At 38.0% G+C, this 17235-nt stretch overlaps 1 protein-coding gene across 1 annotated transcript in view; it reads right to left on the bottom strand.

Moving 5' to 3' along the window:
• CA10 (carbonic anhydrase 10 (inactive)) overlaps window positions 1-17235 on the bottom strand; it is a 601034-nt gene that overhangs the window by 583470 nt on the left and 329 nt on the right. The window lies entirely within an intron of this gene.

Raw genomic sequence — 17235 nt, 5'->3', positions numbered from 1 at the left:
AATTTTGGGCATGCATGCACATGTACCTGGTGAATCACTGGTTATCTTTGATCCTCCTTTCTTTTCTTTTCTTTCTTTTTCCTTTTTTCTTTTTCTTTCTTTCTTTTTTTTTTAGATTTTTGTCATAGGGCGTGTGTTGTGTGCTCTTTGGAGAGATAGAGAGAGAGAGAGAGACAGAGGCAAAGTGAGAAATCACCCCCCAGGGGGTGGCCACACCGCATCTTTTCTTCCATTCTCCTTTTGGGATTTTGGGCACCCAAGCACATTGACTGGTGAATAACTGGTTATCTATAATCCTAATCTTTTAATGTTTTGTTTTATTTTACTTTTTTTTTTTTTTTAAACTTTTTTTTTTTTTTTAAACTTTTTTTTTTTTTTTAAACTTTTTTTTTTTTTTTGCTATAGGGTATGTATACTTGCCAGAGAGAGACAGAGAGAGGGAATGTAAAAAATTACTCCCCTGGGAGATAGCCATGGTGTAGTCCCTTCTCTTTCATTCTCTTCTCAGGATTTTGAGCACACATGAAAAAGTACCTGGTATGATTTTCAAGCTGCCAGGTCTAAGACTAGAACCATGGTCAACATATGGGAATCCAGCACCTTAATTGCCATGTCCCCACTGGCTCCTCTTTATCTTTATTTTTACAGATTTAAAGACTGAGATACAGAAGTTAACTTACTCAAAGCTAACCGTCTTGTAAGAGGCAGAGTGCAGGTTTAAATCTAGCTTATTCTCAGTGCAGGCTATATGGCTTCTCAGTGCATTTAAACATATTTCTGCTTTTTAATAGTTCATTAAAACTTTTTTTTTTTCTGTAGAGAGATTTTTGCTATAGAGCACATATGGTCACTGGAGACACAGAGAAAGTCAGAGAGAGAGAAAATGAGAAATCACCCCCTTCCCCACGGGAAATGGCCACACTGCAATTCCTTCTCCTCCATTTTTTTCCTGGGATTTTGAGCACACAAGCACACATGCCTGGGATGAGTTTCAAGCCACTAGTTCCAAGACTCAAACTGTGGTTTGCCTTGTGGAAGTCCAGTCCCCAACCACTATGCCACCTGCTGGCCACATGATTAAAACACTTTAAAGGGACCAGCAGGTGGTGTGGTGGTTAAGGCACTGGACATTCCCACATGGCAGACCATGGTTCAAGTCCTGGATCTGGTGACTTGCTTTCTCACTTTCTCTCTTTCTCTGTGTCTCTCTCTGGTTAAAATAAAACAAGTAAATGAATAAATAAAATTAAGAATAAGTAATTCTTAAAAAAAAAAAAACTTTAAAAACCTAATTTTTAAATGGCCTATCCTAGTGTTTCTCCTACTGAAAAATTCCCAGTACTGACTACAGGTCTCATCTTTTTATCTTCTCGCTAATAATTTTTATGAGCACTGATTTAATAATGAAAGATTCATATATTTTGTTCAAATTTCACCAGATTTGGGTTCACAAATTTAGAATAAAGTTGCAGTTTTCATCAATGCCATAACTATCCATTTTTTTAGATAATTATTTTATATCGTTTTATCTACATTTTAAGTAGACCTTGCTTTAATGCACACAAACCACATAGTTATCTTACATGAATTTTTGGTCAAACAGAATAATGTGATATAATTTTATATATGTAAAAAATATGTATATATATAAAAATCTAGAAGGAATGAAACCAAAATATGAACAATAACTGTATGGAGTTATGTGATTATTGGTAATCTATTTCCTTTTCTCTTTGTTCTAAGTTTCTTGAAACTGGGTTATATTAGTGTCATCATTTTAAAATGTAATAATGTGAAAAAATGTCTTCTTTTTAAAAAAGATAGATTATAAGACCACATGTTAGGATCTAATAAGCAACTACTTAAAGAATGTCCACATGCAAAAGGGACAATGTTCTATGACGTTTCTATGATTCTTGGTTGTATGTACTTAAAGCTATTAGGTCTCATTTAATCACTGGGATCTAATATCAGACCAGCTGATGTGGGTCTATCTTCAGCTTCACTAAGTTCAATCAATTTAAAAGAAACCTGAATGTGGGTTTTAGTGGATTAGTCACAACAGGCCATTAATCTCTGCATTCTCAGTTGTAATCCAGCCTCTACCAACATGATTGGAGGGAAAAAAAAAATCTTACAAAAAAACCCAAACACTCATAAAAGCTCTAAAGCAGGCTCCCTAGAGACTGGCACACTCAGGTCACAGATTGCTTGTCTTTACTTAACATCAATACAGCATTTATCATCTGTCCTATTTCTTGTTGGTTTTTCTTTTATGCCTTTTGCTGCAACTTTCAGATCAGATACACTTGAAAAGGAATCATGTTGCAATTCCAGGAATAGCCCAGCATTTAATTATCATTTAAAAATCCTTCTCTCAAGTGAATATGAAACATAAATCAAAACTATGTTTTCATGTCATGAATGGATTGAAAAAATATGGATAAGGTTACTGTGTGCACAAATTAATGCTTAGGGAACCTGGAAAGACTAAACAACAAGAAGAAAATAGAATAGCCAAATTTTAATGGAAGTGAGTTTTAGAATATGCAGGGTAAACATTGTATCTTTTATTATAAATAGATTGGGGCATATCTCATTTTTTTATTGCTTGGCCAGTAATCCAACATTTACCAATGTATCAAGCAGAAAAAGTAATAAGCAAATTCCTGGGTCAGAATTGTTTATACTACTACTGTCAAGGTTGAATATTTACTGGATTACAGGAAGACCATGTACCTACACCAGAGGCCTTGATAAGTTTAAACCTCAGTTATTTAATAAAGATATGTCATTTTTTTAATTATTAAAGAAAAATGTGGGCCAGACCCAGTAAAATTGTCTCTGAGGATTCTATGAAAAAACATCATTGTCTTCTTTCTTATTACCTTTAAAATATTCCCCAAATATCCCAGGTTCGCCTTGTGAATCAGATTCAACTAAACTTGACATTATGCACTATATATGGGCATTGTGCTAAACACTTGTACATATATTGGTTCATTTAATCCCCTTGTTTATGTGACATTGTCAATTCCTTCCTAATTTGCCCAACTTGTCTTTTGTTATTTTAACTTCAGTCCTAATAGTAACAAAGCTCACCATTTATTTGGTATATTCTATGTGTCAAGTACTATGCTACAGTTAAAAATAAATAAATAATTATTTGGGACCAGCAGTTGATGCAATGGCTATGTTGCCAGACTCTCACATAGTTGACCACGATTCGAATCCTGGACCTGGTGACTTAAACTCATGCCAGGCATGTGTGCGTGCATGCCAAAGATCCCAAGAGGAGCATGGAGGAGAAGGGACTGTGGCATGGCCATGCCCCCTCGGGAGTGATTTCTCATTTTCTGTCTCTCTGTCTCTCTGTGTCTTTCTGGTGAGTGAACATGCCCTATAGCAAAAACCTCTCAAAAAAAAAATTTTGTCAATTACCTTTAACTTCAAAAATAGATAAAATATATGTTATTACCCCCAGTTTAAAACAGAGGATGCTGAGGCTTATAGATATCAAGTTAACTTCCCAAGGTCACACAATGAGTAACAGCAAAATTGAGATGATAAGACTGCTACACACATTTTCAGCCAATGCTTTTCTGTAGCAGTCAATGATGATGATGCTTAGACTCTGTCAGTTTCTTATGAGAACTCTCCAAGATCACCATGCTATAAATAACTTGTACAGTTTGGGTTATAGTTGAGTTATAAATACCTCATCTTATGCTTTCCCACCTAGAAAGTCATTGCCAATTTTGTTTACTCACAGTCTTAAAAGTCATTTCTGTAATTTAATCGTGCTGCCTTGGCATTTCAAAAATTAGAGAAGTCTGGCATCAACATCAAACTCAGATAATTCTCAGCAAGTCTCTTAACACCATAAAATTTCCAAGTTGTTAAAGGACCTAGAAATTACCTAATCAAGTATCTATTTGAAGAAGAAAACTGGGCTTCAAGCAGTGAAATGACTTGCCCAATATCAAGAGCTAGTGGTGGCAAAACTAACATTAATAAATATCCTAACTTCTATCCTATAGTCTTTTTAGCAAACTACCTGATCCTCTCTTCCTTATGATTTATAAAAGTATGCTCCAGGGGCCAGCTCTATAGCCTCTGGTAAAAGGAGCCAGATCTCATATGGCAGATCAATTTGAATCTCAGTCCCATTGTTTGAAAGCATGTGTGTGTGTGTGTGTGTATGCCCAGAATCTCAACAAGATGTGGAAATGGAGGAGAAGGCATTGTGGATGATCATGCTCCATTAAGGGGTGCTTTTTTCTTTTTTCTCATTGCCTGTCTTTTTGTCTCTCTCTAGCAAGCATATGTTCCTTCTTGCAATTAAAAAAAAATGCATATGCTAGGGGCCCACAGGTTGTGTCACCACACAACCTGCTAGACTCCCATGTGGCTGACTGCAGTGAATTCCAGACCCAGTGGCTTACAAATCACACTGGGCAAGTGTGCGTGTATGTCCCAAATCCTAGGACAAGAATGTAGGAGAAGGGATTGTGGCATGGCCATCCCCTTTCAAGGAGTGATTTTTCTCTTTTCCTCTCACTGTCTTTCTGTCTCTCTCCATAAGAACAAGGGCCCTAAGGCAAAAATCTTAAAAAAATAAATAAATAAATAGCATAAAAGCTCTAGAACAATACTTTAAAAATCTTAAAATGTTATACCTAGAATTAACCACAGTTTCTTGTGTCTGATCTAACTTATTAAGCAAAATCACATCTTAAAGTACCTGGCAATTCAGTTTTTGTTTAATAATTTTTAAGGCAATGGGCCACTGTTGAAAAGACCTTTGAAAGTTTAATCTCTGTTGTACACACTTGCTCCCTCTTTCAAGGAACTCAAGCATACATCTGGATGTTTATAAACAAATTCTATATTACTTATGAATAAAATATGGCAAAACTATAAAGAACATACTCTTACCCACAATATTGGGGACATTTTATATAAATAATTCAAAAGAAATATATAGTTATAGGCACAAAAAACACATTCAAAAGATAGAATAAACTACAACAACAAAAACGCTCTAAAATGGGGAAAGAGGTAAATGTAAAGAATGCTGTTGTAGATGAACAATTACATAACTATTATAAGAAAATCATAAATATTAAAGTGGCAGATACTAGCTAATTGATCACCATACTATTTTCCCCATACTCCTCGGCAAAAAGCTGGCCACTTGCTTATGATTCCCAAGTTCTTTTGCAATAAGATTTGGCCATATGACTGACCAGAAATAATTGACATGTCTTTCTTTCTTGGCCTATAAAAACCTCTTCCATAATCTTCTTCCATGTTTTCTTCTCTATGAGTTGATGTGGATGCCCAGAATAACTTTCAAAAACCATATCTTAAAGATAGAAGAATTTCCGCCAGCCTTGAGACTCCTAAGTCACTACAAAAGGCAGAATTTTTTTCTTTTTTATCCCTTCCCTCTCACCAAGCTCTGCTACATACAGACATATGCACATGTAGACAATTAATGTAAACTTCCATTGCGTTACATTTAGATTGACGGGATTATTAGTGACAGAGTACAGGATTACCTAAACCGACACAACAAGGAAGCCACACAGGGGAACACTTAAGACAGTTATTTTTTAAGGTACAAAAAATTAATCTTTAAAAAGCTATAATTCCAAACTTTGGTTAATAAAAATTTGGTCTATTTTTCCTAAATGTTTTCCCAGTACTTATATTTGGCATCAAAATAAATTTAATGACTCCCAATATCACTCATGTTTCTGATGCATGTTTTTACAGTCCCTGCCTTTCAAGTACTACCGATCAGGGAAGAACATCTCATTTGAATACACAATTAGCCTAAACAGTCAATACATAAATAAAAAACTCTCATTTGTTCAGCATCTCTTTCCTTTCGATACGGTACATTATAAGACTTCAACTGACTTAGCCAAGCTCTAATTTCAGTTCTAAAAGTAGGAAAGGAAAAAAAAAGGCTGTACCAACTCATGCAGTTAAAATTGCATGCAGTTCTCAGTCAGCCACTACAACATAGCACTAAAACAAACTGAAAGGCCACAAAAACAGAGATGGAACTTGTTATCGATGTTAAAAAATAATGACTTCTGTACTTTATATTCCATTCTACAGCGGTGTGAGTCACTGCTACTTAGAGCTGGCATCATTGCGGTGTGTATTGTAAGACTTAGCAAGTGCTACATTTCTTCTCTTTTTAAAAGTTTATTTATTTCTACCATGACAGAAAGAGAGAGTGAAAAAAAGACTAAGAGAGAGGGAAAAAGAGAAAGAAAGAAAGGCACTTCAGTGGTCTTCATGGCACAATCTATCCCGAGTCTCATCTAGGTTAGTTCATGGGCATTCATGCATGTGTCTGACATGCTCAGGAAAGTCTCAGGGTATGAACTCAGGACTTTTCCCATGTGAGTCTAGTTACATTCCTCCTGTGCACTACTTGGCCCCAACAAGTGATTGGGCATTCCTATTCACACCCACTATAATAGAAATGTAATACCTGCAGATGTTACACGTTCTATCAATACAATTCCTAAACATCTACTGAGAATTTAACAGGAGAGTGCTTTTTCTATAATCTCTTTTAACAAGCAAACAAACAACAACAAATAGTCCAACTGACCAGCTCTTCACAGTTGTAAATATTAACAGGGTGATTACAGGTAAAATTCATAGCCAAAGACAGCAAATCTTTCTTTCCATTTGTTCTTTCCATTTCTAGGCTCCTGACACTTCTCTCAGGAACGACTAGTCAGTTATACCACAATTCTGTTACTACAGGCCAGAGTGGAAGGAATGTTTTCTGACATAAGATTGAAAACACCTTAGAGATCAGAGTAATTTCCTGCATTGCTCTGCATCAAGACTGAAGGGTGGGTTGGCTATTTAACTAAAGCACTCAAGGTCAATACTAACTAAAGGGAAGAGAGTTTTCTACAGTGATGGTTTCTTCCAAACTGGAGCCTAATAAGAATACACCATGTCCTAAGCAATCTCTTCCAATAGAAATAGAGAGGACGGAAAAAAAGAAACGATGATGCATACGCTGGTCCTAAATTGTCCAAGCTCAAGTCTTTAGTATGGTGTCATAGGACAGAAAGCCAAAAACATTACAGACACTTGCAGATATCCCACATAAGGATAACTTGTCAAATAGAGATAGGACTTATATGAATTGGTCCTAAGAAGAAATAAAACTATCACATATAATTGTTCCTTGGGAAGGTTTCTTTCCTCTGTGACTCTGCATTCAAAAACCTACATGCAGTAGAAACAGGAGAGCAGCTGATAGAGATGTTTTCTTCATCTCCGCTCCCTTCTAGCCTCACATCCTATCTTCCAGTCTCTTGAGAAGGAAGGGAAGAAATTCTAAATCAATCCTTATTATTCATCTTTGTAATTCAGCCATTCATTATGGAGCATCTTCTAAATGCCAGGCAATAGGTTTGGCAATTGGGAATAAAACAAATATCATATTTGTGTTTCATTAGATACACATTCTACAAGGGCAAAGATCATGGCTTTTTTATTCATAATATCTCTTAAGAATGATTTATTTCATTTTATTAATTATTATTAATATTATTTTAATTTGACCAGAGAGAGAGGGAAAGTGAGAACGCAAGATACTGGGTCCAAGACTTGAACTACAGTTGGCCAGTGGAAGTCCAGCACCTTAACCACCGAGGCATCTGCCAGTCCCTATTCACAGTGTTTTATCATATGCCTGGCCAAGTGCTTGCTTCATAGGAGGCATTCATTAGCATTTGTGGAATGAATGAGCCAAGACATTAAATACTGGAGTGAAAAACATCTTCCACAGATAATGGCACTTTATCTGATCATTTCAAGAATCCTCTGAGGCATTTATTGGAATTCTAGCCCTGTGGTGGAGGAAAGGCTGATGATCATTCAGTAAGTGTTGCCATCAGAATTGTTTTCCTTGAGGGTGAAAGGTAGCTGTGTGCGATGGGGAGAGAGGGAAACGGAAACGGAATACGTTGACTCATATCCTTCAGTAAATGTGTTTATTCCCACTCTGGCAATGCTGCCAAATGTGTTGTAAAACCAGCAAGACTTGGCTCTGGAAAACTCACCTGAAAGTCAGTCTTCATTCCCCACTGTCAGCCCCTTCAGCCACAGGACATGAAGTACTGGGCAAAGTTACAAATTCCACATTTGCTGTGACAAAAATTCCACCTCGCCCCGATCAGAAGGCAAAGGTATTTGCATTCTGTCTCCTTCATAACCATAGATAATCTCTCCACTGCCATCCTGATGGCACCTTAATGCAAATGTAATCAAACCCAAATACTGGCTACCCTATTAGCAGTCTGATCTTGCTAATAAACAGCAATTATATCTTTGTTGTAAAGGTGATCCCATACCATTTCTTACCATCTGAAGACACTGCCCCACCCTCTGCATGCCAGAAATCCTTTAAGTTTTGTTTAAAGTTACATAGGACAAAAATTGCAAAAATGTTATAGGCAAGATCCAATAGTCAAAGAGGAGATGATAATTGACAGAGTGCAATATAATTCTGGCTAGATTTTCCTTGGGATATAAACATATAAAAATAAACCAAGTAAGAAAATAAACTCTGCAGGGACCAGCAGTTAGCGTAATGGCTGTCATGGGACTCCCATGTAGTCGACTGAGGTTCGAGTCCCGGACCCGGTAGCTTAAAACTCACACTGGGTGCATGTGCGTGCATGCCCAAGATCCCAAGAGGAGAATGTAGGAGAAGGGATTGTGGTTTGGCCATCCCCCCTGGAGGGTGATTTATAGCTCTCTGTCTCTCTGTCTCTCTCTGCCTGTCTGGCCAGCGCATGTGCCCGATAGCAAAAACCTCTCCTCCCCCCCAAAAAAGAAGAAGAAAATAAACTCTGCAATCTGTAGAAGACCTATCTAGAAACTTCTGAGAAGCCACCTGGAACCAGAGACAACACTGGAAAATACTAGTGAACTCAGCCAAATGAAGCATAGCTGGAGTCAAAAGCTTTAACCTTACCTGGTCTATTTCTAATGAAGAGAAGGATGCAAATGATATATCCCCTTGGGCTTAAAAGGAGGACTTTCTCGCACAGAAGAACCCAGAGTAATTTTTACTGATATTGTTACATGCAGAGTATTACTGTTACTGAAATCACACCTCCTAAACACTCTTCCATCTCAGACTCATATATCACATTCCACTGTCTATTGGTTGCCATATCAACCTTTGGTCTGTCCCCTGAATTCAGCGTGCCATAGTTAATCTCCCTGTCTTTGCAATTTTCCTGTTGTTTCCTAGGACCATCCCTCCCGCATCACCCCTCCTCCTGGTTAAGCAGCCAAAATTTTCCAAGCCAGCAGCATAGCATCCTCGAAGACTCAGAGCAAACGTCCACTCACTAACATGACATACACTTGTTCCTCTACCCTCCCATCCCCCCCACCCCCCATGAGTCTGACGTTCTGTCTCTGTTCTTGGTAAACACTTTCTCTCTTTTCATTACAACACTTATCACATTCACATTTTGTTGTAACTACTAATATTTTTAAAGTCAGCCTCTTACTAGATTATGCCTTTCTTGGCAGGAAAGGTCAGTGTCTCACTCATTCTTGCTGGATTCTTCAACAACTGACATAGAATGCTTCCTCAATAAATGTTGACTGATTAAGTGACAAAGGAAATCATTTCATTTTATGTCTCTAGACTCACTCTATGTAATGTAACTGAGCCATGGAGAGAGTAAAATGAGTATATTGATTTAGTGGGACATGGGTACATTCTCCCAAGTGAACATATATCTATTGATAAGAGTTGTGTAGAGTATAATAAAGTAAAACTGCTACAAAATGTTTTGTAGTGCTTCAGCATCTGTTTCATGTTAAAAAGTGCATCTCTTCCTCAGTCCACAATTAATCTTCATGACATGAATGCTTGTATGGATGATTCATTTTTCTTAGCTTTCATCTAATGTGAAGACATTATTATTATTATTCAAGTACAAAATTAAAGACATTTGCATTTGCTTAACAGAATAATACCAAAGGGAAATCACAAAGATCAGGGTAAATTGGGGCCACAGGAGATAGAAAAGAAAAATTTAAAGTCTGTCACTGAAAATATCCCATGATGGCCTAATTGATCTTTTAGACTCGGAATTTCTTAATGGTTTCTGTGACCAAAAATAAAGGTTGGCAAGAAATGAACACAGGAATCAGATGTTTGAGTTATTGCTTATTACAATCAAAGTACAGACATAGCTTGTTACACACAACTCTGATTATGCTACTTCCTCAGTTTCCCCCTTAGCTCTTCCTAACTAAAAGATACAATCTCAGCTTTTTATCTTGACCTACAAACCCTCCACATCCGCCTCAGATTGTTATTGTAGTTCTTTCTCCAGTCACTTATTCCCCTCTCCCTTGCATGCCCATTTCATGGTCCTTCTGTTAACATTTTGATTTTTTTCCTTCTTTTCTTGTCTGTGAACATACTACTCTTGATTCATAGTCTCTCTTTTTCTCCCTCAAGTCCTTTTTTAAATCTTTTCATTCTTCTAGGCCTAGTGCAAAGATCTTCATCTTCATAAATCCTACCCTTTGTGTATCTGTACCCACCAACAACAGAGATATTTGCTCCCATAGTACTTTGCATGAATCTCTACCACATAACACGTACTATCCTGTACATACTAAGGACCAGGTATTGTTTAGTTCTGTAATTCTAGTGTGTGGCCCAAAGTTAGCTGGAAATACTTTTTTGCTACCCATAGAAAAAAAATAACACAATAATTAATTAGCATTTATAAGAACAGGTATAATGTGTCAACAATTACTATTATTGAAGACAATGATAATTATGATGACAGTAGATATTTTATGAGAGCAGCTTCAATTCATTGACCACTACGTGTCAGGCACTATGGCAAGATCTTTAGTACATTTCATCCAGTTCTAATTTTATAGATAGAGGACCAAAGCCAGAGAACTCAAATTATTTCTCCAAAACCACACTGAGAGTGAATGATGGAGTTAGAATTCATGTGTAGGGCTGTCTTGGTTCCAGAGTTCATATTTACTCTCAGGTGAAATGTATAGTTTGGTCTCCACTTACTGTAGTCCAGATACAATGTTAGACATTTTACAGATAGTGTTTTGTTATCATCATTACCCTATAGGATCAACAACCACGAAAGGTAAGTATCATTTCCCTTTTGCAGATGAGAAAATAAATCAAACCTAAACATCCCAACAAGACAAAGACCAAAGAAAAATAAAAACAAAAAAAACAATTCAACTGTCTACAGTCCCAAGTAGGTTACTAACTATGCAGTAGCTGGAAACGTGCAGCACAAATTTAAAATCCAAAAACACTTAGATTTTCAAAATATTTCTCTCTTTTCCTTAATGCCTATTTATCTGTTTCTTTCTGTGATAGAGACAGAAAGATCGAGACAGAGACAGAGAGACAGGCAACCCTAATAGGGCCCCCATGTTGTCATCCACCCTCAATCCCAGTCAGTCCAGACCATAAGCAGACACACACAGACATGTTAGATGATCTCAGGGAAGTCCCAGGAAGGAATCCAGGACCTTTCCCATGTGGGTCCTACAGAGTCACTGGTGTGCTACTGCCTCGCCTTCAAATTTTAGCCAGGTTCAATCCATTGAATCAATGCAAAGATCCATAATAATAATAAACTTTTCTAGAGAGATTTTTGATATCGGGAGTGTGCTCACTAGAGAGACAGAAAGAGAGAGAAAGACAGAAAGCAAGAAATCACTTCCTAGTGGGGGATGGCCACTCTGCAATCCCTTCTCCTCTATTCTTCTCTTGGGATCCTGGGCACGCACACACATACACGCTTGATGTGAGGTTTAAGCCACTGGGTCCAGGACTTGAACCACAGCTGACTACGTGGGAGTCAAGTGATGTAACCATTGCACCTTCTTCTGGTCCTGGTCTCCATAGTAATAATTTTTTAAAGTTAAGTAGAGTTTGTATGTATGGATCTCAACTTTACTTTTATAACTGTATGTCAAACACATTCATATTCTCTAATTTTAACAGCTCCCTAAGTGAGCCCATCCCAACTTCTCAGGATCTCCCAAAATGAGCCTTTAGTTCCAGCTGGGAGAGTCTTTTGTGTTCATTCACTCATTCTAATTCTTCCCTTATTGGTAATGGTGGTTCCCTCCATCTTTTATCCCAACCTCTGACATCAATCCTCCTTTTCTTTTATGTCCGGACATCTCTCTTCTATAGAATTTATATTCTTTAGTAAATAATTAGGTATTGTTTGCTTTAGTTTATATCATGATACATTTTGGCATTTGCTTTTAAAATTATATCTTAACAATTAAGCATATTATATATATATCACTCTACATTTGTGTGTATGCATCTCTACTTTTATAACTATATCTTGGGTACGGATCATTCCATAATATAGTCAAGACACAGATATTTTACCCTTGCTTAATACAAAGAATGGCCAGGATCACTTTGTGATGTTCTTAAAAATATTTGAAATAGGTAAAGCAAATGTAATTTTCACTGTACAGATGAGGAAACCGAGCCTCTGAGAGTTAAGAGAATTATCTAAACTCAAATAAGTAATTAAGGTAGAGTTGGACTGCAGAGTAAGTCTTCCGACTCCATATTCTTTCTATAATGACTGGCTGCCTTCTACGTTTATGGTACCTGAATCTCTTTCTGACTTCAGCCTCAGGCCCAAATACATAATGCTAATTAAGGTAATAGGATGAGATGGTAGGTACTGACTTATTAGGACAGAAATTAAATCTCTCTCCCAGTACTTACAAGGGATCATTTCTCCACATTGACATTTCTTTTTCCCCTTGGGACTTCATTTGACTCAGGAATACTCTCCTGACTCACTGCCTGGACCTATAATGATGGTTTTCTGCCAGTGACTGGGCTATGTGACATCACATGGGAAACTTGATTTTAAGAGACCATATCGCTAATGAGATAATCAGATGAGTAGTCTTTGTCGGAGTGGGACTCTTTCTAATTTAACAGGATACTCTCTTTCAAGTCACATTTGCCATTTTGGAAGCACTTTAAAGTGTATATGCCAACTTATAATATATAAGCAGAAAGAGGAACATTCTGTTAATCCCATGGCCAGTAAAAATCATGTGATTCCCAGATGATTTATTAAACTTTCCAAATTCACCTCAATATTGAACTCACAGTGCTTAACGTGGGTTACACACATGACTATGCACCAAAGTCTAATGTTATAAACCTCATTTCAATGAGATGGAAGATTAAGATATATTTAAGATAAAAATAAGAAAATTTTTAGCCAAGAAATATGTGAAAGTGAGTTTCAAGCTTAATGTTGTAAGATGTGCTTGTTGATTTTTTTTTTCTTGTTTTGTTTTTAAACAAGTTCATGTAGAAGAAGGTAAAAGCTCTACTGGGAACCAAAAAATAAAATATCAGATTTGTAGGAAATAATAACATTATTACATGCTTATGTCAGGTAATATGCTAAGTGAAAATTATTGAACATATACTCTCATTTAAATCATATAACAAATGTATGGGTATGTACTATTATCCTCTTTCTATATATAAGAAAATTGAAGTGAAACTATTCAAATTTTCAGATTAAAAAATATAAAATATTTCTTGCTTATACGAATTGCTGATAATAAGATAGTGATGACATTTGGGTAATGGTTTCAACTGTTTGATTGACAGAATGATATACAATTCAATCCTATCTGATTTCGAACTTGAAACTATAATTGCTTTAAATTTCTTACTCCAAACCCTCTAAGACTTATGGCCATTTAACCTCACTTATTCTTTTAATCAACGGACACCAAAATTTAAAAACATACTGAATAAAAAGATTTCAGAGGAATCTTGAACTCAAACAGAAATGATAAATTTTGATTTACTTAGCTATGAGTTTTCTAGGCTGAACCTCTGTGAGCTTTGGTTGCCTCATCTATAACATTACCCCACAAATTCTAAGAATAGATGAGTTGAAATATGTGCAGTATATATAAAATGTGTGAAAGCATCACATAATTTGTTATTGCTATTATAATTATGAATAAGCTGACAAAGAAGTAAAGTTACATAAGGGGAAGTTGAATGCATTGTGTGAATTAAATCAGGCAGCTGTCTTTGACCAGGAAATTCTCTCCTCACACTGCTAAGCATTCATTCTCACTGATCGGGAGCTGCTTCATAGGAAGGGAATGGTACTCTTTCTAGCACAGAGAAAAATCATCCCAGTACTCTCTCTCTCCTGGTACTCTATCTTCGCCCACCCCCAGTTTCTTCAGAGATCCTGGCTACCTTAAATGTTCAGTAAAATGATATCTGAGTTTAACGTGAAGCCAAAAAAATCCTCACAGAGCATAGTATTCCCTCTTCAGCTTAGCTGTGTTGTCATAAAGTAGCCAGAACTGCTATGATCTTTCAGATGGAAGACAGTCATGCTGCTCACCCAGCAGCTAGCCATGCCTGGCCAAGGAGACCCCTCCCAGTCTCATTTGCTTCCAGTGCCAACACAACCAAATTATTAATGCAGAGCAATTAAACACACCAAGCTCAGGTGTCTGTACTTTAGGCAATATAACCAAACAGGCCCAGGGAGAAAACTCCTCGGGTATACTATTAATCCTGGGGGTGGAATAGGGGGTGTTGGAAGCTTTAGTTAACAAAACACTAAGCTATAAAGCACCAGAGTGTTCCCAAAAGCAAATACCACCAAATGAAATTCAGTCGACATACCTTCTATAGGCCAGAGCTACTACCAACATTTTCCTTCTGCAAAATGTTTACACTGCAGACTTTTGCTGGCCTCTTCCAACCTGGTATTCCTCAGCAATGAAGTCAACCTTACCAATGCATCAATCATTGATGTCTGATAATTCAGTAAAGATTAACATCTATTTATTGGTCAGAATAATTCATTCTAAGATGCTAAAGAGGTGCTTTGTTTTAATATATTGTAGGGTTATTTTCCTTTTGGTAAAGCTCAGTCATGAGTAAATTAAAACTGCAAATCATAGAAACAGAAATGAAACACTAAACTGTCCCTGAGCCACAATTACTCATCCTTAGTGTATTGCATTCCTATACATTCTAAGGCTGTCAGATGGGAAAAGAAAGGTGTCCAAGTTCCCAAAAATGTGGGATTTGTGAGTCATAATTACATTACTAATCATAATTCTGACACACATGGGCATCACTGAATGAGTGGTTCTGCTTACAGGAGGAGGAGGCCACCTTGGCCTTGGAGAAAGAATAGCCTTTTCAAGTTAAGTTTATGGATGTGTAAATATAGAGCACTTAATGCTGCTTCTCTACCTAAATGTCTCCATAAAGTGCAAATTAATGCAGATCCTAACTAGGCATTTGGAATGCTAACCTAGTTTTCTGTGTTTAGATAATAGCTAGCAATTTTGCTTACACTTTTATCCTCTCATTACATAGCAATAATGATTATTTAGTAAATACATGTGAAGGCCAGGTACTACCTATCACTCCTCCTGGGTTGCAGATAACCCCCTGCTAATGCTTCTTTTTGAATCATTGATTTGCTGATACACCAAATCAAATGTTGCTGTGACAGATATGCCACTAATACCTCTTTGGGAGGCTAGGCTTATTCCCTTTTGTGGTTGTCTGGCCAAAGTCAGGGTCAGGGTAGTGGACAAAGAGGATATTGGGAGGAATCCAGAGCTCAATGAATATTAACCCTTTCTAAATCTTAAAGAGATTCGGATAGCTCACCTCGTTCACAAAAATATTTATGATACTGGATAAGGGCAAGAAAAATCTTTTCTATAACTTGTGAGATGTTGTGGAATGGAAGAGAGAGAACTTGAAAGAAACATGGAGAAGAGATGTCACCCAGTTCATCCCTGGACATATGACTGACAGAAATCTTTACAAGTCATCTGGGAATTTGTACTGTCAGATGCAGGGTGGAGGAAAAGAAGTCTGTCTAGAAGAGATGCCATGACTTCAGCATCCTTGTTCTCGTCTGCCAGGTATACAACACATCTCACAGAAGTATTAACAGCGATAAATGTCTTTGTAGGATGGCCAAGCCCCAAACAGAATAATTTTGGACAATAGATTCCTATTCCTGCTCCATGAAAATAGAAATTGAACAGTGGCATTTGGAACTAGGTCCATGGTAAGGGCAAAACAAGGATTTTTAACAATCAGGGTCAGGTCTGGCTTAGGAGGTGGGGACTGGTAGGGCTGAAGGAAGAGGCAGGACACATGCCCCTCCATTCAGTGCTGCTCAAATGTGTCTTCTAGAAGGGGCAAGATTCCTGCTCTCTTCCTCTGGTGACTTCATGGGATGTTGGCTGAGTCCCCAATTCTGCAGAGGGAATGCAGGCAGAAGGGAGCACTGCAAATGGGCTTTACCCTGGGCTGCTTAAATGGCAGGTGTGGAAGGAAATGGGGTGGGTCCTGTGGATGGGAGGAGCCGCTCAACTGGGGATTTCTGCTGGTCTTGGGGCTTTCCCTTCCAGCTCCCTCAGGTCTCCAACGTCTCCAATTCCTTGCACCAACAAAGACACTGCTCAGAAATCAGAGTTCCTCCCGTCACAGAGACACTCAGGCACGGGCATGCACAAGCCCTGTATCATTCCCTTCCACACCCTGGGTTCTCCTTTGCTCCTAAAACCACGCTCTGGCAGGAGTAGCCAGGGATCAGGGGCTGAGCCAGCACCTCCCTGCCAGGGGGAATTAAGAAAGACCTTGATCTAAAGTGAAATTCATGATAGTGGGTTGTTTCAGATTTATTTTTCTTTTTATTTGAGGTAGAGGGGTTGTGCCGTGTGTCTGGAGGTTTCAAATCATCACAATCGGTCCGGCTATGTTTGAGGAAGGCATGGAGGACCTCCACACCTCTCAAGTCCCTGCTGTTACCCTCCAGTCCCGCAGCTTCCTGCAGTCTCTTCAAAGTGCCTAGATACCTGGGCAGGGCTCTGCGTCCATCTTGCCAGCCCAAAACCACAGAGTTTGGGAACTTTGAAAGCCAGGGGATGGGGATGGAGGTTGCCAAGGCTCGGATTTCGGCGCCAGAGTTCTCAGCCAGAAAAGCAGTTGAAAATCAACACCCATCTGTCTCTGCTCTCATCCCCTCAACCCTTCTTCTCTCTCCCTTCCAGGACTCCACAAGATCTAACTCCCCCACCCCTCCTACCCCCCCC

Source organism: Tupaia chinensis, unplaced genomic scaffold, assembly GCF_000334495.1.
Source record: "Tupaia chinensis unplaced genomic scaffold, TupChi_1.0 Scaffold000383_1, whole genome shotgun sequence".
Classification (NCBI taxonomy): Eukaryota; Metazoa; Chordata; class Mammalia; order Scandentia; family Tupaiidae; genus Tupaia; species Tupaia belangeri.
The sequence above is the reverse complement of the archived record's forward strand: the minus strand, read 5'-3'. Positions and strand labels throughout refer to the sequence as shown.